A 26,561-nucleotide genomic window follows, 5' to 3' on the forward strand; every position below is an offset into this window, starting at 1 on the left:
AAAATAAAATGAAGAGCCTTAATAAAAAGAAAAGAAAGAAAAAGGACATGGTGAAAATGATAAAGAAAATTTGAAAAATAAGTTCTCATTATAGTTTTTAGAGTATGTGAATAATAATAATATACCCGTTTCAAAGGGCAAGAACAAACTATTATCAAAATTTCAGTGCATAGAAATGGTAAATGTTTGAGGAGTTAACTGTTTTTACTTTGGTTTAAACATCATGTAATGCATATATATGGAGTGCTTCATAGTTCATATCTCTTCACTATGAATGTGTAACAATCCTATGTTTTCACAGTGGGTGGATAGTTACCTTGCTTCATGTTTCCAGTACCTTTGAAAAAGATATGGTTTTTTTTTTTTTTTTGGTTTTTTCGAGACAGGGTTTCTCTGTGTAGCTTTGCGCATTTCCTGGAGCTCACTTGGTAGCCCAGGCTGGCCTCGAACTCACAAAGATCCGCCTGGCTCTGCCTCCCGAGTGCTGGGATTAAAGGCGTGCGCCACCACGCCCGGCAAGATATGGTTTTTATGACAGGAGCATAGGTTCTTCAGTATGATAAATATTTTGGTATAATGAGTGAAAGGCAAATTATGATTTTAAAAAAGTTATGAACATATAAGCATGAAAGGCCAATTTTACTTGTTACTTGTGAATCCATGATGACAGTGGCTCTTAATGTCTAGGGCAGGGTTATGAATGTGACCTTACTAATGGCAATGATGGGGTATTTGCACACATCTTCTCAGTAAATGAAGTACATGATACACATTAACTGACAGGTATTAAAATAGGAAAACAACAACACCATAAACCAAAAAAGATAATTTTCTACAAACAATGTAGAGGAATTTGCTCAAAGTACCATAGGTGTGTATGTGTACACACACACACACACACACACACACACACACACACACACACACGTACAGTATTTTTATATTAAAAATGCCATATACCCCAAAAAAGAAATGTAAACATATGTACACACATGCACAAACACATTACACAATCTCAGATATTGACATATGAACAAGAGAAAAACAATCCTAAGAAATAACAAACCCTCATTCAGTTTCTTGGTAGCAAATATTATTTAAAAGATAAAGGAAAATTAAGCCTCCTTTCTAATTTGAAATGAATTCTAATTAGTTTATGGAATGATCATGTTTTAAATTACAGGATTAAAAATTCTAATACCTGAATTTCATTTTATTTTTCTTGAAATCAGTTTTTAATACAATATATTCTCATCATGGTTTACCAAGCTTGTCCCCATTTTCAAACTTACTTAAATCTACACCTTTTGTTTCTCTCTGTTATGAAGCTATAAGCAGTCATCTAAAAATGATAATAATCAAATAAAGTTAGATAAAATGAAAAGAAACAAACCAGAATAGGACAAAAACAAACAAACAAACAGAAGAAAATGGCCAAAGGCAAAGTTCAAGGAACACTGATAGATGTGGGCACATACACATCTGCACAGAGAGAAATTACAAAAAAAAAAAAAAAAAAAAAAAAAAAAAAAAACACAAAACTGGAAACCATAATGTATATACAAATGGCCTGTAAAGTAAAAGAAAAAATGTCCTGACAAAGCACTCTGGGACAAAGAACCTCCAAAATGCTATTGAGTTTACTTTGCATTGGTCATCTACTTCTGGCCTGTGGCATGGCCTTGAGACTGGTTTGTCTAGTATGACCTATACAAATATGAACTCATAGTAACTGTTGCAGCATGCACAGGACTGGAATTGATGGGTTCCCAGTGCTGAGAGGGGAAGTGGACAGAAGCCTACATCATTAACTCTGATACGATTTTAAAAGATTCACTATCCTCTATTGCTTCTGCAAAATTTACAGAATTAGTTCACTTCTATTCTCTTTCAGTATTTCAAGTTATAAATCCGTACTGTGATTGTTAATACTGACTGTCAACTTAACAGGATACAGAAACACCTAGAATTCATGCCTCTGGGCATGTCTTGCCAGATTAATCTACTGTGGTTCAGCCTCTAGATTGTATTTCAGAGATAATCTACATTAGGTTAACTGAGTTAGGAAGTTCCAGTCTGAATTTGTGCATGACCATTCCATAGACTGAGGCATTAAACCATATAAAAAAGAGGATGTTTGCTGAGCAAAGGCATTCATTTTTCTCTGCTTTCTAACTGTGGATGTAATGTAAACAGTTGTCTCCTGCCCTAGCCATCAGACCTTCCCTACCATGGTTGATTGTGCCTGCTGAGGATGAAAGCCAAAATAAAGCTCTTAAGTGGCCCTGCCTGGGTCCATCCCCAACAGCTGACAGCTCTGGAGAGGCATTAAGGGGAGGGAAGGAGTAAACCAGACATGATGGTCGGGAGAATCTTGCAGCCTGACTATTGCAGCCAGAGTGTTTCTTTATTATACAGAATTCAGTAAGTAGGGATATATTCATGTTGTTCTAAAACATAGATCATAACACTTTTGGTTTTGGACATGTGTTTCACTTCCTTTTGCAAACCTTTTAGTCATCATTGATAAACTGACAGAACAGAGTTATCGTTCACCATAGTTTTCCCTCAAGTTTAATCATCATTGATAAATAGCTATCTTTTATAACCATTTCTACTCATTAATCATATAACTCATATTTTTAAAACTCTAGAGGCATATGATAGCCTGTTCTCAGGCTAATAGCTGTTGTGACTTCAAGGATACTAGACCAAAACAAAATCTCTAAGTCAGCCCAGGCAGATTGCTGTCTCCCAAAGAATGTATTATTAACTCTTAATGGTCTGAGTGTTCAAGAAAAATCCTCAGGGCAAAGCTGCTGCACTTATTATTCAAATTCTGGCTTAATACAATGTTTATAGTTTATATCTTTATATACTTTTCATATATGTCTAATCCTGACATTTTGTTGTTCTTTGGTCATATGACATCACAATTGCTCTGAATGTGCTAACTTTTCTAAGAAAGGGAGGTTCTGACATCTCATTATTTTATTATCTTTACATTATTCTTTTCCAACAATATAAGTATCTGTGTAGGCAGAGGTAACTTTGGCTAATCTAGCTGTATTGCTGTATATGTCATGTAATTGACTGAGTGTGACATGGGGAGAGGCTTGTAATCTAATCTATGGCCAACACCTCTAGAACACCAAATCTCATTGACCTTTTTAAATTTACTTTGTTTTGATTATCTTGTTCCTGAGTAAGTTCAAGGACAGATGTTTCAAGAATGTCTCAAAGCTTCATAAAGAGACCTCTGACTTCTTTATATGTGTTACAACCTCCAAGGAGTAAGGAAGACCTTCAAGTAGATAAAGATATCCCCCTAAAAGTCAGGAGGGGTAATATGTTCAGGAATTTCCAGGGAAAGCTTAGAAGCAGTACTCCTGAGAGAAGGCATAAGTGATTCATAAGAAATTTTTCATTAATCAAATATCCCCAAATTGTACAAATATGAAATGTCCCCCAAGTTCAGGTGTCCTGTCACACAAATGAGACAAATAACTGACACACACCCTTCAGATACCTAATTTAAGAGTGAGCCATCAACAAATACAAAATACTTATGAATTTTGAACATTTCCTTCAGATATTCTAAAAAATATTTTGCATTAGATTTATTTATTGTTTATACTCCACAGGATTATACTTATAAAGAATTTTCCTAGATTTTTGAATTTTCTGTAATTGACAAATTTTTTGAAATTTTAAATATTTATATGATTTCGGTCTAGTGTCCATTATTAACAGTAGCCCGGATGAAGACTTCTGAACATCTATTCAAGAGATTTGTCAACATAGTATATTCTTTTACATATATGAATTTAGCTCAGGAAAATAGGTCTTTCCATATGCTTTGAGCTGTCAGAATTAGTGCTTTGTGTTCCATAATAATGTGATCCTTTTTCTCCATTTAGACTTACTGTGCAAGGTGAGTTGCTTCATGTTTGTGAAAAGAACTGAGTGAACTAAAGGCTCCCTACATCACTTATGTAGGTAGGCTTTCTTTTCAGTATGGGTTCTTTCATGGTTTGGGGGGATTTGAAGCCACTATAGGCCTTTATACATCACTTAAATACAGGGGGCACTAAAGCTTTTATTTCAGTCTAAGTTCACCCATATACTCCAGTGTAACAGAAAGAAACAAAAGCCACTCCATATTACTTGCACACAAAGACTGGTAATTTCTGCTCTTTCTAAGAAGGAAGTAGGAATGACTGAAGGCTGTATTATTGAGAATATTATTTTAAGCTGTGTTACTTTTCTTCATGTTGCATTTGTTTAACTCTGTGAAGCTGTGATACTGTGCCTGTCCAAAACACCTGATGGTCTAATAAAGAGCTGAATGGCCAATAGGAAGGCAGGAGAAAGAACAGGTGGGGCTGGCAGGCAAAGAGAATATATAGGAGAAATATGGGTGAAAGGAATAAAGAAGTAGCCAGAAAAGGAGGAGGACATCAGGGGCCAGCCACCAAGCTACACAGCAAGCCATGGAGTAAGAGTAAGATTTACAGAAGTAAGAACAGGAAAAGACCGGAGGTAAAAGATAGATGGGGTAAGTTAAGGAAAACTGGCAAGGAACAAACCAAGCTAAGGCCAGGCATTTATAATTCCAAAGAAAAGCCTCCCTCTGTGATTTATTTGGGAGCGAGGTGGAGGGCCCAGAAAAGAGTAAAACAAACAACAATGTACCCTTGAAGTTGACTCGCTAGTGTTGGAAAATAAAACTGAAGCTTTCCCTCAGTTATAGATATATATAGACCTGCCGTGCATTGTGCATTTTTAATCCCGTCTAGATGAACTGAGAGCACAGGAGACTTTCCTCCATTGCTTAGATACATAGTGTTCCTTTCCCCTGTGAGTTTCTTCATGTCTTTGAAGGCTGCTCAAAGAATAGAAGACTTTCAAACATTGCTTTCATCCATAGAGTTTTTTTCCACTGTGAGTTCTCCCAGGTATTTGAACATAACTGCATCCCCTAAAGGCTTTACAGTACTGCTTATATTCATGGTGTTTGTCTTCAGTGTGAGTTCTTTGATGCTTCTGAACCATGAGGGATAGTGAAACACTTTGACATAGCGTGAGTTTGTGTGACTTATCTCCATAATCCTGACTCACACGTGCTTGTGTTGTGTGTAAGCCATGAGGGGGACCTGGGCATGAGGCACAAATAGGAACTTGTTGACGCACTCAGCTTTCATCTGGTTATAATCATGGAAGAGTTTCAGTATTGACAATAGGACCCCGAGTCAAGATGAAGCTTTCAGCTGTCTGCCTTTTTTATATTCACAGTCATTCAAACACCAAATACAGCTCTGCCCCAGATCTCTGTTGGTCCTTATCCGGTGTCTGCTTGTCCTGGTTTTCGAGCAGTGGCCAGGTTCCTGAATGCTTCAGACATTGCCTCTCTGAAGAGATTCCCTTGAGAAGGATATGCAAAAGTTACTCCTCTAAGGGTAACATTCAGAGCCCTGTTCTCAAATGTCACTGATTCTACTTCCTGTTTCTTGGGTATCCATTGTCGATTCATTGCCTTTTGAAGTCTTTGGAAGTCACATAGCCATAGAGAGTACAGAGGAGCCAGGAAAATGGCTAGAGAGATGCACAGGAAAGAGTAGGGAGGGACTTGGTTGCTTGTGGTCTTTTTGATTTGGGATGGCTGTAGAGATGCTCTCTTGCTGGATCTTCAGCAAAAAGGAACGTAAGCTGTTTGCTCCCTGATCTAGCAGGTTTTCATTCCAACATCCGATTTCCAAGTCTTTATTGGTAAAAGGAATGACAGAGGCTTAGTGGAAAAATATAGATGGCGGCAGCGGCAGAGTGGGTGCTAGCTGGACTGGAAATTCCAACATGCACTGACTGTGAGGCCATGGCCATGGGGCTGTGGGGCCACAGAAGGTAGTTAAAATACCAGTGGATGCAAATGTAGCTGGTCAGCCAACTAAAAACAACACAGAAATGAAGTTATAATTATTTTAAGTAATAGCCTACTATTTTTAAAGTACTGCATTTAGCTGAATATTTTGATTGATGTAGAGAACAGAATGAAGTACAGGTTTTTTACTTTTTACATACATTTGTCTAGGCATGTATTTTCTCATTATAATAGAAGTTAGTATTTCAAATGTATAGGGGAGTAGATTTTTAGAATTTTAATAAAGTATAAAGATAGGTGGGTTATGTTGTGATTTCAAATAACATATAGCATAGTCAAATAATTGATATATTTATGATGGTTAATATGGATTGTTAAATTGTCTGGATCTAGAAGTACATAAAAGACAAATTTATGGTCATGTCTGTGAGTGATATTATAGAATGTGTTAACTGAAGTGGTTAGACAGATATTAAACATGGCTGACCCTATTTTACAGTCTGTGGCTCCCAGACTGAACAAAAGGGGCAAAGCAAGCAGAGGACCAGTATTGTTTATTCTCTTCATGCTGTCTGCAGAAGCAATATGGACAGACTCCTCAAGCCTCTTCCTGACACTGTGATATGTCTTTCATAATGGACTGTACCCTTACACTAAGAGCAAGATGAACTCGTCTTTTCCTCTTCAGGAATTGTGTTGCAGGGAATAGGAAAAGTAACTGATGTATTGATCAAGCAAAGTAAAGTTAATAAAAACTGAAAACTGGGGTTTTTGTTTGTTTGTTTGAGGGTCAGAAAGCACAGCTATTACAAACACAGAACTATTATCAAAGCCAGAACATCAGGAAGTCTGTTACAAAACATTCATTCCTAGGAATGGTCACATTAACAAGATGGGAACAATGGCAACATCAATACATTTGCTTACATGGAAAGGAGAAAAATTATCAGAGTCTAAGCCTTAGTTAAGAACTGCAACCCACTAATGGCTGGGAGGGGAATCTGGACCAAAAAAAAAAAAAGAATGCAAAAGAGGACTAAAATAGCATTGAAATCCACACAGACAACACTAAAAACTCATAAAAACTATATTTATAATTGAATGTCATGAAATTACCGATTTTGATGATCTCAAAATGAACCCAGCTGACTAGAAGATAAAAGACTAACCCAAAGTCTAACAAGCGTCCCTCTTTACATTATTTTTGACAATTGGTATGCTACAATAAAAAATTTGGTTATCAAGATAGCACTGGATTTTTAATAGCACTTTTAAAGGTTATAGAGCTGCATCTCAATTGAACCAATATTAGATCTCAGTTCTGTAGTAAGGCACACCATACAGAATAATACTTTGATCTTCATAAATTCTCAGTGATTTTGTTTTGTTAGTGCCTATCTTTTTAAAATATTGAAAAATAAGTTGCTTTCCTCTGAAGAGGGCAAATGAAGAGAAAGGAAGTACATACACTTGGTTAGAAGGCTTTGAACATAGAAACATGAAAGAAATCTCCCAAAATGATGATTAAGAAAGTTCCACATTATAGAAACAACATATTAGGAAAAAGTCACTCAAAGCAAAATTAAATTAATAAAGATACCTACAAATGGTATCTCAATAAAATCAAGAAACCTAGTATAATACACATTTGCTAATTATCAACCCCAAGAGATGACTTTCAATGCAAAGAGACCTACCAAAGTCATCTGATATACAAATGACCAGAAACAGACCATATACTTTTTTCTTTTTTTTTCAAATTTTTCTTTATTAATAAATTTTCTACTCACTCTACATACTACCCACAGATCCCCCTCCTTCCTCTCTCTTCCCTCCTCCCATCCTCTAGCCCTCCCTCCCTATCCACCTCACATCCCCACATCCCCCAAGTTAAGGTTTCCCATGGGGAGTCAGCAGAGCCTGGCACACTGAGCCTAGGCAGGTCCAAGCCCCTCCCCACTGCCACCAAGGTTGCACAAGGCTTCACAAGGAAGTCACCGGGCTCCCAAAAGCCTGCGCATGCACCAGGGATGGATCCCGATCCCCCTGCCTGGGTGCTCCCTAAGCAGTTCAAGCCAAACAACCATCTTCCATATCCAGAGGGCCTAGTCCAGTCCCATGGGAACTCCAAAGTCACTAGTATACAGTTCATGGGCTTCCACTAGTGTGGCCAGTCATCTCTGCACGTCCTCCCATCATGATCTCAATATCCCTCACCTGCAGAACCCCTCCTCTCTCTCACTAATTGGATTCCCGGAGCTCAGCCTGGTGCCTGGCTATGAATCTCTGCATCTGCCCCCATCAGTCACTGGACAAAGGCTCTGTGATGATGGTTATGGTATTCACTAGACTGGTCACCAGAGCAGACCAGTCTAGGCACCCTCTAGACCACTGCCAGCACTCCCATGTGGGGTCATCCTTGTGAATTACTGAGAGCTTCCCTGGTACCCTGACTCTTCCTATCCCCAGGATATCCCCATCTATCATGGTATCTTCCTCCCTGCCCTCCTATTCTGTCCCTGTTCCAGCTTAACCTCCCATTTCCCTATGTTCTCATGCCCTACTCCTTGCTCTCTGCCACCCCCCTCCCAGTCCGCTCATGTATATCTCATCCACTTCTCCTTCACAGGGTCATCCATGTGTCCTTCCTAGGGTCTTTTCCTGTTACCTAGCCTCTCTGGAGTTGTGGGTTACATTCTGGCAATCCCTTCACTCACATCTAGTATCCCCTTATGAGTGAGTACATACTATGTTTGTACTTCTGAGTCTGGGTTACCTCACTCAGAGTGATATTTTCTAGTTCCATCCATTTGCCTGCAAATTTCATGATGTCATTGTATTTTACTGCTGAGTGGTACTCCATTGTGTATATGTGCCACATTTTCTTTATCCGTCCTTCAGTTGAGGGACATCTAGGTTGTTTCCAGGTTCTTGTTATTACAAATAGTTGAGCATGTGTCCTTGTGATAAGATTGAGCATTCCTTGGGTTTATCCCCAAGAGTGGTATAGCTGATTCTTGAGGAAGATTTATTCTCAATTTTCTGAGAAACTGGCACACTGATTTCCAGAGTGGCTGTAAAAGTTTGCATTCCCACCAACAGTGGAGGAGTGTTCCCCAGCTCCACATCCTCTCCAACATCTGACAGTTGTAAGATGGTATCTCAGAGTTGTTTTGATTTGCATTTCCCTGATGGCCAAGGATGATGTGCAATTCCTTTAATGTCTTTCAGCCATTTGAGATTCTTCTGCTGAAAATTCTCTGTAGCCCATTTTTTTTTAAATTGGATTGTTCAGTATTTTGAAGTCTAGCTTTTTGAGTTCTTTATATATTTTGGAGATCAGCCCTCTGTCAAATGTGGGGTTGGTGAAGATCTTTTCCCATTCTGTAGACTGTCGTTTTGTCTTACTGTCTATGCCCTTTCCTCTACAAAAGCTTCTCAGTTTCAGGAGGTCCCATTTATTAATTGTTGCTCTCATGTGTTGAGCAACTGTGCTGGGGCAGAGTAATCTATTTGAACTTGAGTATTTTGAAAGTGAACATAAGCACGCACGCGTGCGCGCGCACGCGCACGCACACACACACACACACACACACACACTATGCAATGTGGATTTAATAATTTGATAGTGACCAAGAGACAGTAGAAATCTTGGATCCATTTTGAGCTTTTCCTCTTGAGGCTTTCCAGCTCTCCAGTCTGTATGTATTTGATATTCAATTAAGCTGGAAGATGCAAAATTCAGCTGCTCTGAATTATCCTCAGGGCCCAGTAATTCATTTGGTGAATCAATAAGTTTTGAGGGACATAGTTTTGGGGCTATAACTCAAAGAGAGCATACCTATCCATCATGGATGATGCCCTAGCTTCAAACCTTCGTATTGCAAAAAATAATAATAATGAAATAAGATTTAAAAAAAAGTGGAGGGACAAGAGACAGACAGGACTGAATTGCTTCAGTTTATCCTAGTCTGTCTTAGAAAAATGCTTTGCTCCAAAATGTAGGTATCTTCTTGCAAACTATGACCAAGGAAAGACTAACAATGGGCTGATTCTAGGCCTCCAAAGGAACTTCTTTATATGCCAAAATAAAGTTTTAGAACCATATTTTCTTGTAGTCTTATCCTTAGCAAACATTAGAACAGAATGTTGTCATTCAGTATTTATGTGGTGAAAGATTATGACAGAAATTTGAGGCTTGTGCATTTTTCTGAGTTATAAGCTCACAAGAGGTTCTAAGGAAATTGTGTAAATTACAATGAAAGTTTCTTGGAAACATAACAACAGCAAAAGTAGATGAGTTATTTGAAAATAATTCCCCCCAGTTTAAAGGAAATTAGAGTTGGGGGGGGGCTGTTAACCTGCAAGAAAGCAATATCTTCTTTTTATTTAGAAGCCTTGAAGAACATTTAATTTTTTCAAATTTTATATTAAAATAGTCTTGATTAAAAACTGAAATAAAAGCCGGACAGTGGTGGCGCATGCCTTTAATCCCAGCACTCAGGAGGCAGAGGCAGGTGGATCTCTGTGAGTTCGAGGCTAGCCTGGGCTACCAAGTGAGTTCTAGGAAAGGTGCAAAGCTACACAGAGAAACCCTGTCTCGAAAAACCAAACAAAAAAAATTCAAATATAATTGATACAACAACAACATTAAATAATACTAATATTCAAATGTTACCAAAATAAGCTTATGCAATTTTGAAAAAAATCTAAATTTATTAAAATAGTTATCTAAGTAAATATCAGGTAGTAGACTAATTTTTTTATGTAATCACCCCATGTATATCCATCAGTATTCTGATGGATTATTGGTATTACTATTTTTATTCTACAAGTAAAAATAATGATCCTGGAAAAAAAATGTGTCAGTTTCCCATAGTTCAAATATCTCTATGTTCTTGACATACAACACTCATTATAAGTCCCATCCTGGAACAACCATTTACTTTTAGTGTTCTGCAATGTTGTGTGAATGGACTACAGCTTACAGCTTAGCACTTCCTCTCATGACTTATTTTTAACTTAACTGTGAAGTTTATAGTTCGGATCAAAGCTTCCTAATGCTGGAATATTACTAACCAGCAAAACCATCCTAATAAACCAAAAAAGAGAAAAAAAGACATTGCTTAAGGGTAAAATTTTATCATTAAAGTTAAATTTAATCATTTAGTCATATGCAGCCAACACTGAGATCCTTCACATCATACATAAGATTCATCAACAAATACAAATGACTTTCTAAATCTCCTTGAACTAGAATCAGCCCATCATTTTTAAGTATCTGCAAATCATTTTTCAGGTTAATTGCTTGTGTTTGGGGGAGCATATCTCATGACATAATTAGCCTTGTTAATTATTTTTAATTTTTCACATTCAGAATGGAAATACTTCTGCTTTATATTATTTACAATTATCATAAACTATGTGGGTTAAAACAGAGTATAATTTTTTTTTTCTGAATATTTTTTTCCTCAGGAAAATCTTCAATATTTCAGGTGAGACATAGATGTTGTTTAAGTAATTAGCCTAGACTAAAGACCACAGATACTCATGCTCCTGGGGCCACATGTATTGGACTATAAAGAATCTACTGGTGTTGAGAGGGTAATTCAGTCAGGAGTGTAAGATGTTTCCCATATTAAGAGAGTATCCGGTGAATGGTTTCCAGTGCTTTATGTATCTCAAATGATTTTAACCTCTGAACTCACTGAGTTAGGCAGAGATACAAAGGTACAACAACAATCCATTTCACTGAAACTCTACCACTAATGAGTAAAGTCAAGAGAGCCACATCTTGTTACATTGGCTGTAGCCTCAGTGCTCCTAAACTGCCACTCAGAAATAAACTGACATCAGTGAAATAGGCCGTATTCATTTGACTTTCAGGATTTTAGTGCTTTTGTTCTCCAAGCTTCATTTTATCTCTAAATTTGAGCAAACAATCATCATTATTGGGACAGAATATCAATATATGTGTGAGCAATTTTTAAGTGCTAAGGGTGTACAAAAAGCTATTTATTTTGAAAGGAGGCAAATCTCCATGAATGGCATTTTTCAAGAGATGACTTAGAAACTTAAACACAGACCAACAGAAGCAGCAAGAATGTTTTTCTAACCACTGACCTCTGTGACTCTACAGAGCTGTACTGAAGAGTCTTGAAATGAGGGACAATTGAATGGCAGCATGCACTGCAATGGGAACCGCAGAGTATGGTGAAATCCATCTGTGTCCTCACCTATGCACAATAGAAATTGAGAAACGGGAGAGGCAATGAGTTTCTGGACTTAATAGGACAAATGTAATTAACTGAATATTAACTATTCCTTCCCACAGGACAAAGAAATTGGCCTTTAACAAAATAGCATAATTCAGTCAATAATCACACTGAGGTGGTACTTATAATTCAAAATGAAGGCTGCCAGCAGATTCACTGGAGATCTCAAGCTCCTGAACACTGTGCTGGCTCCGTTAGGAAGCGAATAACTCAGTAATATATTTTTTTCCATAACTCACAAATTTTCTAAACTTAGGAATTACAGGTTTTGAAGGTCCTAGGAGGCCATCAACCTTGTAATGAAATACAACCTTATAACAAATTACAAGTCTTTCAAGGTCAAGAGGAAAACCTGCTTCCCATGCTCAGTGGCTTCCAGCTGCATTTTAAATCAAAGACAAAATTAAAACAGCAAATATTACTTGAAGAAAGTGTTAGATCTTTTAATCACTGAAAACTCAAATTTTAATACTCAGTTAATTAGTAGCTGGCACATCAAATGATATATGATGCCAGATCTGGTACAAAACAGAACATTAAAAAAAAAAAAAAAAACACTTGTGAGTAGGTAGGGAAGCTTTTTCAGTAAACAGAGATCAGTAAGACTCTGGATAGCACTGGGCTTCAAAATACGTCAAAATTGTATCTGTTTTCCACAGAGAATTGTAACAACTCCATAACATTTGTAATCATTAATGGCTGTTGCTAGTGATCCACAGTTAAAGCCTTGAAACTGCAATTAAGCTGAGGGAAAAATCGTGGGAAGTTCAATATTTAATTATTGACCCAATATATGTTGAATTCAAGGTCCACAGATAAATTTATTTTGCATAATTTTTAGAACTTTGTATCCTTGATTTCTTCATATACATGGTACAATTTTTAATAATTCAGAAGACTAAAAATGAATCCAACAGACACTAATTGAATCAGGTGTGCCTTGTTTTCATGAGATCTTTTGTATACTGGATAAAATTTATTTTCTTTAAATCTTTTGTGTTCATCCTAAACATCAATATTGAACAACCATAATTTAAAAAACTGTAAGAGCAGATGGAGATCATCTAAACTAGCCATGCAGGAGGATGCTGGGATGTTTGAGATGCTAAAAGCTGCAGGGGAAACTAATCTCCAATCCACAGAAATTGTGTCCCCAGAGCATATTGCACTTACTTTCAAAGGCAAAATGTGGGGGTATGAAGAGAGAACCTACAATACTTAAAACTTCTGAGAACAGATTCCTGGACGTTCCCATTTTCACTTTCCAGTATCTCTTGGAGGGGTTAGGGGGGTTCTTTCAAAAATGTTGCAAAGTTTTATTTTTCTCTGACAACTATACAAACAGTAATTTCCCCTGTGCAATCTTGAATTATGAGGGACAGCTTAGTTACGAAATGCTTAGAGTTTGTGAGTGTGAAAATATGGTATTTTCCCAAGTTTCTTTGAGCAATGCTTTGTAAGTCTCTACTTCTTGTTCCTGTGTGAAGAGTGGGCAGATTTCAACCTACAGGAGAGATGGGAAAACTATAGGTGTATTGAACTTCATATTTAAACCACACTCCGGCCTTTTCTTTCTCCCAGATTTGAAATGTCTCTGTGGTTTTGTGTAAGTCTGTGGCGTTCTCCTCCTTGCCAGTGTGCAACAACCAATTAGTAAAGGAGGCAATGTGTAGATTATAATTCGTGCTATCTGCTAATAATACATTTTTCTGCTTTTTGCTTTTCTGCTGGTGGATACTGATCCTCATGTTGCATTCAAGTAAGAAGTTTTCTTGGCAGTGAGGAACATCCAGGGGAATAAAATTTAGTTATCTTACATAAATAATTTATCCTAGCTTGTTCTTCTCCATTCAAAACTTACCCTCCATTCAAAACTTACAAGTCTCCTAATACCCTTCTAACTTTTAATACCTGCTAACTTTTGAGATTTGATCAATATATCTATAGCTCATCCACTATTTTCATTATTTAATGTATTAATTAATTAATTAATTTAATTTTTAATTTTATTTAATTAATGCATATGTTCAAGGAAGTTATGACAATATAAGTTGTTAGTGTTCCCCATTCTGCCCCTTGTCTTTCTTCCATTGCCAACTTTATACTTCTCAAAGATTAAAAAAAAAGTCTTGATATATAAATAGATATTATATCAGAGTTGGATATTATTAATTATTGTATCAACCAATTGGATGTGAGGCCTACAATTTCTCAGCCCTTTGATGGACACTTTCTATCTGTGATTGTTAGTTACAATTGTCAAATTGTCACTATCTAGCATCATCTGGGAAGACAGTCTTAGTCTATTATGTAGAACAAGTTGACATATGGACAAGACTGTGGGGAGATTGTCTAGATTGTCTTAAGTGATATGGGAAGACTCAGCCTAGTGTTTGCAGCACCATTCCTTGTATTTGCTCTCTGGAATACATATGGATAAAGAAAAAAGATCTGAGAAGCAGGCAAGCATGCATTTATTCTCTCTCTGTTAGTTGATTCTTATCCCTGGATTGACTTAAGAGTTGTAAACTGAACAAATATTCTTATTCCTAAAACTTGATTTAAAGGATATATTATCACATCATCAGAGATGAAAGAACAGCATCCAAACTATAACACATATGGAGCCATGCTGCTGTACCTGTGTAATGCCTAGATTTCCTAATGCTCAAGTTCCAGGCCCACCTAGTACCATTATTCACAAAGGCAAACGAATATAAGGCTAAAACTGACCGTTCAGATTTCAAATTCAAGCTTTTCCAGTTGCTACTATGTTTTTCTAACTCCAGTCTTTGTATCTAAATAATAGATAACAATAACCATCATTTTATAGAATGGTTAGAAATAATAAGTCATACAGCGAGAACACAGTATTTAACAAAAAGATATTTTATTGGAAATATTTTTGTATTTAGTATCTACTGTTATCTTAAGATTCGGCATTAGAATGAGTCTTCTTCCCTACCCCTTTTGATAAATCTTTTCTCTATTTTATAAGGAAGAGGAAGAATATGAGAACACAAATACTTACCTAAATTTCATTGGGGGACAGTGGAATTGTCAGGGTTTTGAGTTAGGTTGCTTTGAATTTTAGAACACAAACATAAACTCATAAGAAATCAGTTCTTTCTCTCAATGACCTTGCATCTTGTGATTAAGGTACTTCCCATCCATACGTCAGGATGTCCTTATGTCAAAAGCCTCTTGCAAGACAAAACTTCTTTAATCTGGTTTTTGCCTCCTTTGCTCAACAGTTTTCCACACCTCTTCAACAACTTTAACTACACAAAGAGAATTCAAATTCCTTTCCTTTCCTGTTCAATTATTCCTGCAGTACTTCTTTTACCATTGTTTCTTGTAGCTTGAGTTTTCTCTCTGGGTCCCGCCAAACCCCGGCAGTCCCATAGTCCACTTATAAAATAAATACAGAGATGCTTATATTGCTTACAAACTGTATGACCATAGCAGGCTTCTTGCTAACTATTCTTATATCTTAAATTAACCCATTTCTATTAATCTATAACTTGCTACATGGCTTGTGGCTTACCCATATCTTTTTATTTTCTATTTTTTTCTTTTTTTTTAAAATTTATTTTACAACACCATTCAGTTCAACATAATAGCCACAGATTCCCCTGTTCTCCCCCTCTCGCCCCCTCCCCTTCCCCCAAGCCCACCCCCCATTCCCACCTCCTCCAGATCAAAGTCTCCCCCGAGGACCAGGGTCGACCTGGTAGACTCAGTCCAGGCAGGTCCAGTCCCCCCCTCCCAGACCGAGCCAAGCATCCCTGCATAAGTCCCAGGATTCAAACAGCCAACTCATGCAACGAGCCCAGGACCTGGCACCATCGCACAGCTGCCTCCCAAACAGATCAAGCCAAATGACTGTCTCACCCATTCAGGGGGCCTGATCCAGTTGAGGGCCCCTCAGCCTTTGGTTCATAGATCCTGTGCTTCCATTCATTTGGTTATTTGTCCCTGTGCTTTATCCAACCTTGGCTTCAACAATTCTCGCTCATATAAACCCTCTTCTTTCTCACTAATTTGACTCCCAGTGCTCCACCAGGGGCCCAGCCGTGGATGTCTGCATCCAGATTCCTCAGTCCTTGGATGGGGTTTATGGCACAACTATCGGGGTGTCTGGCCATCCTATCACCAGAGTAGGTCAGTTCCTGCTATCTCTCGACCATTGCCAGCAGTCTTTTGCGGGGGTATCTTTGTGGATCTCCGTGGGCCTCCCTAGCTCTCTGCTTCCTCCCCTTACCCATACCTTAACATGCTGCTTCTCACAGCGGCTGGCAGTGTCTCTCTGCCTCAGCCTCCACTTCCCAGAATTCTCCTCTCTCCTTGTCCTGCCTATACTTCATGCCTGGGTACTGGCCAATCAGCATTTTATTTATACAGAGTGATATCCATAGCAGTTTCTCTGCCCTCTTCACCTGAAAGGCTTGGTTTCAATATTTGTTTCAATACTTTTATCTCCTAATTCTTTATAAATCTGTATGCTGCATATTTTATGAATACATTGTTAGTTTATTATTGGCATTGTGGTTAATAGCTATTTTAAATCTGTAGTATGAAGCAATCTGTAACAGTTCCTGGATCGATAATAGAGATTGTGTTCTTGTAATGACAAAATAAAAATTTACATCTATTTTTTTTATTGGAAATATGGTTTTCCTGTGTGCTTCAGTTGAAATTCTAGAAATGGACTGATCACAATATAGACAGCATCTATACAGTCACCTCAGTGAACATTTTACTTTCTGTGGTACAAGGAAGTTTGCAGTGGGAGAAGTTAAAACGTGTGATTTAAATTAATGCTTGATCCACACTAAAAATCTATTTTAGTCATCGCCTGTTCTCTTTTCTCACGATTTGTTGATTGAATCACTTCCTTATACTTTTCCTCTTCAAACGTGTTTGTGCAAGTGCTTTCTAGTACACAAAAATATACATATTCAAATATTATATAGAGAACATACTGTAATGGCTGGGCAATTTTGGGTTTCAATAGAATTTATAAATTAAGTCCAATTTTGAGATAATGACATATTTTTAATTTATTTAAACTCATTAAAGAATTCATGTTTTCCCAATAAAGATTAGAGAATAGGTAGATTAATTTGTAATAATACAGAATCAGAGCTAGAAGATCAATTTTTTCATGTTATTTTAAGTAGATAATGTAATAGTATCTTTCATCTTCATTTATAATGGCTTTAATTTCTAGAAATATTAAAATATTGTAAACATAATATATAATTAAAACAAAGTAAAAATGTAATGGCTATACCATGCAGTGTTTTAAATGTGAAAAAAATGTTTAAGAACACAATAAGATATGCTCATTAATATGGAAAGCATGGCTATTGATTCAGAATACATGAACATAAGATGATATAACAATATCTATGAAATTTAGACTTTTAAAGAAGGTGTTGGGAGGACAGTCTTGAAGTGTAGAAACTCTTGATGGTAGAGTCATTTGGATTTATGTCTAAATCCTGCTTTTGTTGGGATTTTAGTATGAGCTAGCTACACAAATTTGTGTGTATATATTAACCCCTATATAAAGTGAAGCTAACTCAGATAGATCCATTGACTTATTCTGAAGACCCATAACACAGTATTTATAAGAACATAAGATACAACTTGGCACAGAATAATAATGTGGAAACCCCATGGAGATTCTTGTGCAGATCATATTAGGCATTAGAAATATATCTAGAGTTTTTCTGCCATTTAAGGATAAGTCAAACTCTATAGAAAACTCTCTGTGATGACAGTTAATGTATTTACTATTCTGATCTCTGGGGCAAGCCAGTTAAGTTCAGGCACTCCCTCCACTATTGCTAGTAGTCCAGGCTGGGGTCATCCTAGGGGATTCTTGGCAACACCCTCCTGAGCACTGGGTTCCTCTCTATCCCCATGATGTCTCTCTCTATCATGGTATCTCTTTCATTGCTTTCTCTCTCCCTCCCTGTTCCAGCTCAACCATCTCATTCTCTTATGTTCTCATCCCCATCCCCTACCCTACATTGCCCTCCCCTCACCCCCAGTTTACTCATGGATATCTCATTTATTTCCCCTTCCCATGGTGGTCCATGCATCCCTCTTTGGATCTTCCCTGTTAGTCAGCTTCTCTGGAGTTGTGGGTTGTTGAGTGATTATCCTTTGCTTTATATCTAGTATCCACTTATGAGTGGGTACATACCATGTTTGTCCTTCTGAGTTTGGGTTACCTCACTCAGGATGATATTTTCCTGTCATACAGTGCTTTTCTCCAATGACTGATGGAAGCAGGCAGAGCTCCAGGAATCCAGTCAAAGAGAGAAAAGAGGGATTCTATGAGCAAGTGCATCAAGATCATGATGTGGAAACATGCAGGGATGACCAAACCAAACTAGAGGGAACTCATGAAAGTTGGATTAATGTCTGTGGAGCCTACGTGCGACTAGACTAGACCCTCTGCATGGTGAGACAGTTTTGTAGCTTGATCTGCTTGGGGGCTCCCCTGGTGGTAGGATCAGAATCCATCTCTGGTGCATGATCAGGCTTTTTGGAGCCCACTACCTATAATGGGACACCTCGTGCAGCCTTGAGGCAGTAGAGGCTTGGACTTGCCTCTACTGGATGTGCCTCCCTATACGAGGCCTTCCCTTCTTGTGGGTGGAAATGGAGGGTGGGTTGGAAAGGGGAGGCTGGGGGGGGGTGGGAGGAGGGAAGAGGGAGATCTTTGATTGGTGTGTAAAATGGATGGAAAAAATTCTTAATAAAAAAAAATGAAAACTCTGTAGTGCTTGACTGGCATCTGAAAACCAAGAAAGATGATTCTGGAAAGAAGTATACTGTAGGAAAACATCCTGACTCATTTGCCCTTCTTTATATGAAAATATCCCACACTCTGAAATTAATGGGCACCAAACCACTTTTGGAAATAAGACATCATTTGAAGTTAAAGAATTACTTGGGCTTGAGACATTCCTTAGTAGTAATGTGCTGGTGAAACTGTTATTTGTCTACATTTAAAAGTCATTTATGTTATGTTTATTATGGATATTTATGTTTATGGATCAATTACTTGTCAGCAAATCAATAATGGAGGATTTGTAGCAATATTCAGATGTCTCATTAACAACTTTAAATTTATGATTCAGTGAAATAAATTTTCATAATTACCTATTTAAACAAAATTGAAACTGTTGTGTGCTAATCAGCTTTTCCCTACAAAAATCAATCTAAAAGGAAGAAATACATATTCTTTCTCACAATTTCAGAATTTCTCAGTTGGGTTGCTTTGATTTTGACCTGTCCTGAGGCAGAGTGCCACAGGAGGGGTAGTGTTGTGGTGATATATTGTGTACCCTAATAAATTTGCCTGAAGATCAGAGAGACATAGGATCAAGCCACCTCTTACCTCCAGGACTCCTCAGCATGAAAAGCTTACCTCAGTAGAAAGACTTCAGTTCCTGTCTCCTCACACATTATATACCTTAAAAACCTTTTCCCACCCACCCATATCGTTTCCTGTCTCAAATTTCCTAGCACTGGGATGTGTATGTGTATGTGACTGCCAAATATTGGAATTAAAGGTGTGTGGCACCAATGCCTAGCTCTATTTCTCTCCTAGACTCAATCAGTTTCATGTAGTCCAGGGTGAATTTGAACTCACAGAGATTCAGATGGATTTTTGCCTCCTGCATGCTAGGATTAAAGGTGTGTGCACCACTGCCTGGCCTCTATGCTTAATCTAGTGGCTTGTTCTGCCCTCTGATCTTCAGGCAAATTTATTAGGATACACAATACAACAACACACAGTGTGGTGGAGCAGAGATGCTTACCTCATGCTGGCCAGAAAATAACAATGGAAATTCTATTGTGTCTGTGTATGTCTTCATTGCTCCCTTTATAATGTAAGACTTCAATCTAGTCATCTAAACTTGATGCCAACTCCTCTTTCCTTATGCTTCTCCAATTAAGGACTCGTTTCAACTTAATACACATACATTTCTCCTTGAAAGACTTCAGTGTTATTCCCTTTGCTATATGTAATGGCTCTATACTAACTTTTAAACAGATGACAGTGTTTGTTTACTATCTCATTGGGATCCTAGAACACTATACGACTTGGATTCTTTCTTTCTCTTTCTTGCTTCCTCTCTCTTTCACTCTCTCTCTCTACCCGACTCTCTCCAACTTTCTTCCTCTCTTTCTTTCTTTCCTTTCTTTTCTATTCCATTGGCTACTGTTGCATAGGTTTTATATTCTACCCCTTCTACTTAAAAAAAAAAATAATTTCTCTCCAGGTGGTGGTGGTGCATGCCTTTAATCCCAGCACTCAGGAGGCAGAGCCAGGCAGATCTCTGTTGAGTTCGAGGCCAGCCTGGTCTATAGAGTGAGATCCAGGACAGGCACCAAAGCTACACGGAGAAACTCTGTCTTGAAAAACCAAAATTAAAAAATAATTTTCTCAATATTATACTATTCTGGATTCTCTTCTTGAATTTTAGCTCTGTCTATCTGCCAAGTCTCTAAAAACCTTTTCAGATGCAAGCTACCATCAAGAATTGTGCTAAAGAGTCCAACATTTATACCCACTCCTCTTCAGAATCATTAGATATTGGTTGATCTTCAGATGCACACACTCAAACCCATTCTTAAGTGTTCTTGTCATCTCCAAATACACAGTAAGCAAGCAAATAAAAACCGAAATGTATAACATAATCTTCTCAATATGCTTCATATTCTTCCAATAAAACACTTGAATTTGAGTTGAAGACAGTAACTTCACAGACCAATACCCCTGGGGTCAGGCTTAACAAACATTCTCTCTCACAGCCTCAGCACATTCAGAAACAAGCTAATAATTCCCATCAAAGTCACTTGTATTGTTCATTCTTGCATCAGTCCATCTGACAACATTCTAAGAGCTCCTCATCCAACAGAACCTAACACCATTCTCTCAATTTTATATTCAAATAGCAGCCACAGCTTCCGTAAATGATGTTTGAATACTATCTCAACATTTCCTGTTTTGAGACCTTGCCTCCCCAAATCAGCTACTTATGATGCTCAGGTTCTGTCTGTGATTCAGGGGTTCTTTTTTTTTTCCTTCTCAACTTCCACAATTCTCACCATCATGCACTTATTCCAGCTCTAGTGGTCTCTGATTATATGTCTTTCTCCCACTTCTTTACTTCTTATACTGGGAATGTTTTTTGCTGTCTTATCCTTTCAGTCTCTTCAGAATATTTGATCATTTGTTTATATCTTTGCAAGAAGAGCTTTAATCTTTACAGTACTTTACAGTATTTGCACTTACTTTCTTGGAGTATAAAATCTGACCTCTTATGCCATATGTGAGGAGATAAATGTGAGATCTTTAAGCACTGTCTTTCACTACCTGGTATACATTCACTATTGTCAGAAGAGGGCACTGCTACCAGCATATTGTCTCTGCTAGGTCGTGCTGGGCAAGGGGTGTTGTCCTGTGCTCTTACAGCATGAAAGACCACTGCAGTAACTGCTTCTTCTGGGATAATAACATCCTCTGCTTTGAGATCTCACAAACATTATGATCACCTCAAAGCACAGAGGAGCTTCTCCTGACATCACTCAGAAAACAATACTTGTGAGCATTTACTATTGTCCCTAAAGTGGAAATCCAAATAATCTGCTCTATCATTGCACTTGGGAATTTTTTTTTGTCATATAGGACCTAATATGACGTATTTAAAGTAATTATATATATATATATATATATATATATATATATATATATATTCTAAATTATATCTATATGACAATTTTAAATTATATCAATTATAAAATTAAGCTCTTTGGCCAGAAAATTGAATACTAAAACACTTAAATATGTTTGCCCTGTATATAATTACATCTGTATTTTCATGTACTTTTAAAAAGTATTTGCAAATTTGCATCAAATAGATTTAGAATACTTATTATATTTACTACTATTGATGTATAACCAGGCAGTCAATATGTACTAGGTATCACAACGAATTAAAAATTATATCACAGTGTAGGATGAGTAAACAATATGGTTTTTTGACACTGCCACTGCTGAGGTCTGTCATTGACTGTAACCTGGCTATAGAGCTTGCTTAACCCACCTCTTCTTTTAATGCCCTATTTATTCTGTTTCTCCGGATTGCATGAGCAAACACAGTGATATGTTCTGTTTAATATTTTATGTAATCCACATGCTAAATCTTGCCGGTTTTAATGCTGGAATCATAATTCCATGAGCAATATTAAGTTGAATGTATTAATTTACTGAATATGACCAGTCCAAGTAGATTAGAGACAGTGGGTTGAAACATTAAAGACTATTTTTTTCTATTTTTCCATAGTTGCACTTTCATTCAATATCATAATAATTAATTAACTGGCTACATGAACTAGTATGTGCTAAGTAATATATTTATATATAATATGTGTGTACAATATATATGCACACCCACAAATATAGCAAAGGACATTATGTTTCTATTAGTTAAATATGCAATTTCTCAAACAGAATGATACATTCACAAATGCTGTGAAGAGTAAAGGTAGCTGAAATCTCAGATACATGGAAAAGTTAACAAGGAGGAAAGAGGAAGAGAGAAGGTGGTATAGTAGAGAGAGAAGGAGAGAGGGACGTTATAGATGAAAGAGCACTAAGTGCATTTGGCAGTTTATTTTATTCTTTGGTTGAATATTTCTAGAAGCAGTGGGCTAGAGCTGAGGTGAGATTTTTTTTTCCCGTTATGCTCAAATCCCAGCTTCCAGATACTGCCAATGTCTTAAGTGCAAGAAATACATTTACATGATAATGAAACAGCAGAATTGAACATGTTCCAGCACATATTCATTTGACAATGAGGAAATACAGCACACCTTGATTGTAACTGCTGGCAGACTTTGAAATAGTGCTTCCATACATATTTATTCTAAATTTATTGTTGCTACATTTCTAATGGTGTCACTAGCCAGTCAACAACCGGGGAAGTGCAGGAACACATTATCAGTAAATTGGTAGTCTTTCATGATGGAAGTACTGTACCTTAAACTGGTGTTATTCTCTAGGCTGATTTATGCAGTAGTGCTGTTTGTTATTTACAGTGTGATCACGATATAAATCTGTTATATCATCATGATTTACAAACTACATTATTTAAAATTCTGGGTGGTGATTTAACACAGGTCCTTCACAATCCCTCTCTTCTCCTTGGCTCCTGACACCACGTCTGATTTATGTGATCAGACTGAAGAAGAGATGCTTCCATTTAAAAAAAAAGAAAATCTGTTACAAGTAGGTATTTCTTAATCGTGGTAGTGTTAGTCACTGAAGTCTTCATATCTAGAAGCCAGCATGCCAATAGGCATGTCAAGACACCGCAAGTCCTGCTCTTTACAGCTGCAGGGTCCCATCCAACTTCCACCTCTACTGCAGCTAATACTGCCTTGAAGCTTAGAGAAACTTAATTCTGTTTAAGGGCTCCTACCAAATTTGGAAGAAAGAAATAGGTCTAGTAGAGGTAGTAAATCAAGTTGATACTCTGTTTTACTCTTCAGGATCCAACAATAATAATGCAGGCAAAAGAAAGAACGTGTTGTTTTTAGTCAGTTAGATGATTAAGGAGGTGTTTTGCTGACTAGGCTAATACACTCATTCAGCAGTCAAACACTGCTTTTAGGACTGTCTATGAGAGTGTGTCTGGAAGAAATTAATCCTGGAATCCTGAGAATGAATATTCCTCTTATCAATACATTGGACATTGTCTTGTAAACTAGGAGTCTGAGCAGAAGAGGTGAGAAAGGATAAATTAGTTCTGTATGCAAACTTGTCCAAATATTGTGCACATATTTGGACACTTGCCATTCTGGGTCACAGGTCTTTCAGCATGAACTGGCCATGTTCCTCCAGCTCTCCAGCTTACAGATGGCAGGTAGTGGGATTCCTCAGCCTCTACAAGTGAATCAATGTGTACAGTAAATCTCTTTTTGTGTAGAATCATGCATCATATTACAACAAGAATGTGATGTGGAAAACATATTGCCAGGATAGTTTATTGAAATCAACTATCATATAGTGCACTTACACAAACTAAGAAAATCATGATGTCACTATGCCATACATTATTTTTGTACCATCTTTTTATTGAGATCTGTCATTGACTGAAATGTAGTTTCGCTGTTCTGCTGCAACTGAATGTAATATTTTATGTCCTATTAAATTGTTTTTCTGTGTGTCACTGACAAATGCATTATGATTTATTTTTTTAATATTTTAGGGCATCTAAACAGCAAATCAAGTCACTTATCCTAATAACATCAAATTAAATTAGCAATATTAAATGTAGGACTAATATTTATTTAATATATCTGACCAGTGTGAGTTTGATGCTTTGGTTTGACTGAAATTTTGTTAATCATTGTTAATAATTCTGATGTCAGAACAAATTTACATATTTTTGCATATTTAATATATGACAAAAATTAATAAATTTAAGAATTAGTTTTAAAATATGTATGAATTAATACATATAACTTAATCATTCTAATGTCTTTGTTTAAGCCTATAAAATAAACATGTGTTAGTGTTGTTATACTTCCCAGATGGAAGTTGAGGCTAATAATTTAGGTATCTGACACAAAGCCTTCCTAACAATTATGTACTTGCATAACTTGATGAAAGACTCAATGAGAATTGGTCTTAAAGCTTCTCTGCCTATGTTTAAAATTATAATTTCCCCATCATGTTCCTGTGTTTTACACCCAGTGAGTTCACTACTGAAGTAAAGTCAATTTTATTGGGCATAACTTGTAAATGTCAAGATTTATCATAAGGGCCAACCAAACATCTATTTAAAACTACACTTTACATAATTTTGAACTTATTTTCCTTTTCCAAATCAGGAACTGTGGACAATAAACTAACTTCCTTTCAATACAAAGTTTGTACAGGGCAATTATATCTCAAAAATTGTACAAATATCAGTTCATGCATATAAATAAAACAATGTGTGTCATTCTCTTTCACTCTTCCTTATTTATTTGTTTTTAAACATCTTCCTTCGTATTTCAGCACAGCATTGGTCTTTTGTGATTTTCTGCTTGTGTTACTGCTGGAAACAGGTTTCCCACGTTGACAAATGAGCTCTGCCACAGCATATGCACTTTGATGCTCAAGTACTTCTTGGTGTAATCATGAGAACCACAGCTTCCTAATAGGCATTGCTGTTAGCTCTAGTGAGAAAAAAGGAATTTTACAAGATGATTTATTGACTACACAACACGACTTCCAAACTGATTTGCTGGCTGACAAGTAACAATAATATTACCAGTTGATACTAAACTTACAGAAATGGAAAGTTAATATAGAAACTGATGTCTTAAAATATTTCTCAGCTGACATGTCTAAAATTAAAATACCTAAACCCTATCTTAATGAATTATAGTCTTCAAAGTCAACTGTGTATAAAATGTCTAGCCAAAATCCAGAAGGGTCCAGTGGCTCAGAAAAAACTCTGAATAATTATCTTCAGTTCCATTGAATTCCTTAATTTCTCTCATCTAAATAGACTGTGAATTTTTTGTTCCTACATGTATGAGAATTATATTCGCTCAAAACCAACATAAAATGTCATGTACCACTTTTTAAAATATTTTGAGCCAGAATCAAACACTGAAAAATAAAATAAAATTCTGGTATTAAACACATTCTAAAATATATTTCCTTTTTCCTTAAAAGCATTAAAGACACACACACACACACACACACACACACATATATACCTTGTGTGATGTGTATGAATATGTCCTATTTTATTCTGACAAGATAGCTATGAAGTACATTTTCTTTTGGTATATGCAGTTTGAGACATTGAGAGAAGAATTAGTTTGTCTTAAGACAACAGAGCTATTAACACTGGAAGGAAGAAACAGAATTAATAATCTATTCTGTTTCTGTTATTAGATACCAATACCTTACACATTTTTGTAACTTTACCTTTTATTATGGCAAGAAAATACATATTTAGAATAAAAACTGCATTTTCTATTACATTTAGAATTAATTAAGAATATTAAAATTGAGCATCTCATTTCCTCAAAATGTAGGCATACAGAAGTTTTTATTGTTGTTGGTTTGTTTGTTTGAAGTTATTGATTCGGCAGTAATCTCATCAAGGGTCTATAAAGACAGTGACATCTACTAGTTGGGATACAAGATTTGCTCTCTATTCTAATCTCTTGTACCTTTTCGTCCCCAGGCTCCAAGATATTTAAAATACATGTCAACACAGAATCACTGACCACATATGTTCTCTACATTTATGGGTGAGATATTTGATATTTGAGGTATTTGAGGTTTGAATGAACAAGCAGACAACTAGAGA

This window comes from Peromyscus maniculatus, chromosome 10, assembly GCF_049852395.1.
Source record: "Peromyscus maniculatus bairdii isolate BWxNUB_F1_BW_parent chromosome 10, HU_Pman_BW_mat_3.1, whole genome shotgun sequence".
Classification (NCBI taxonomy): domain Eukaryota; kingdom Metazoa; phylum Chordata; class Mammalia; order Rodentia; family Cricetidae; genus Peromyscus; species Peromyscus maniculatus.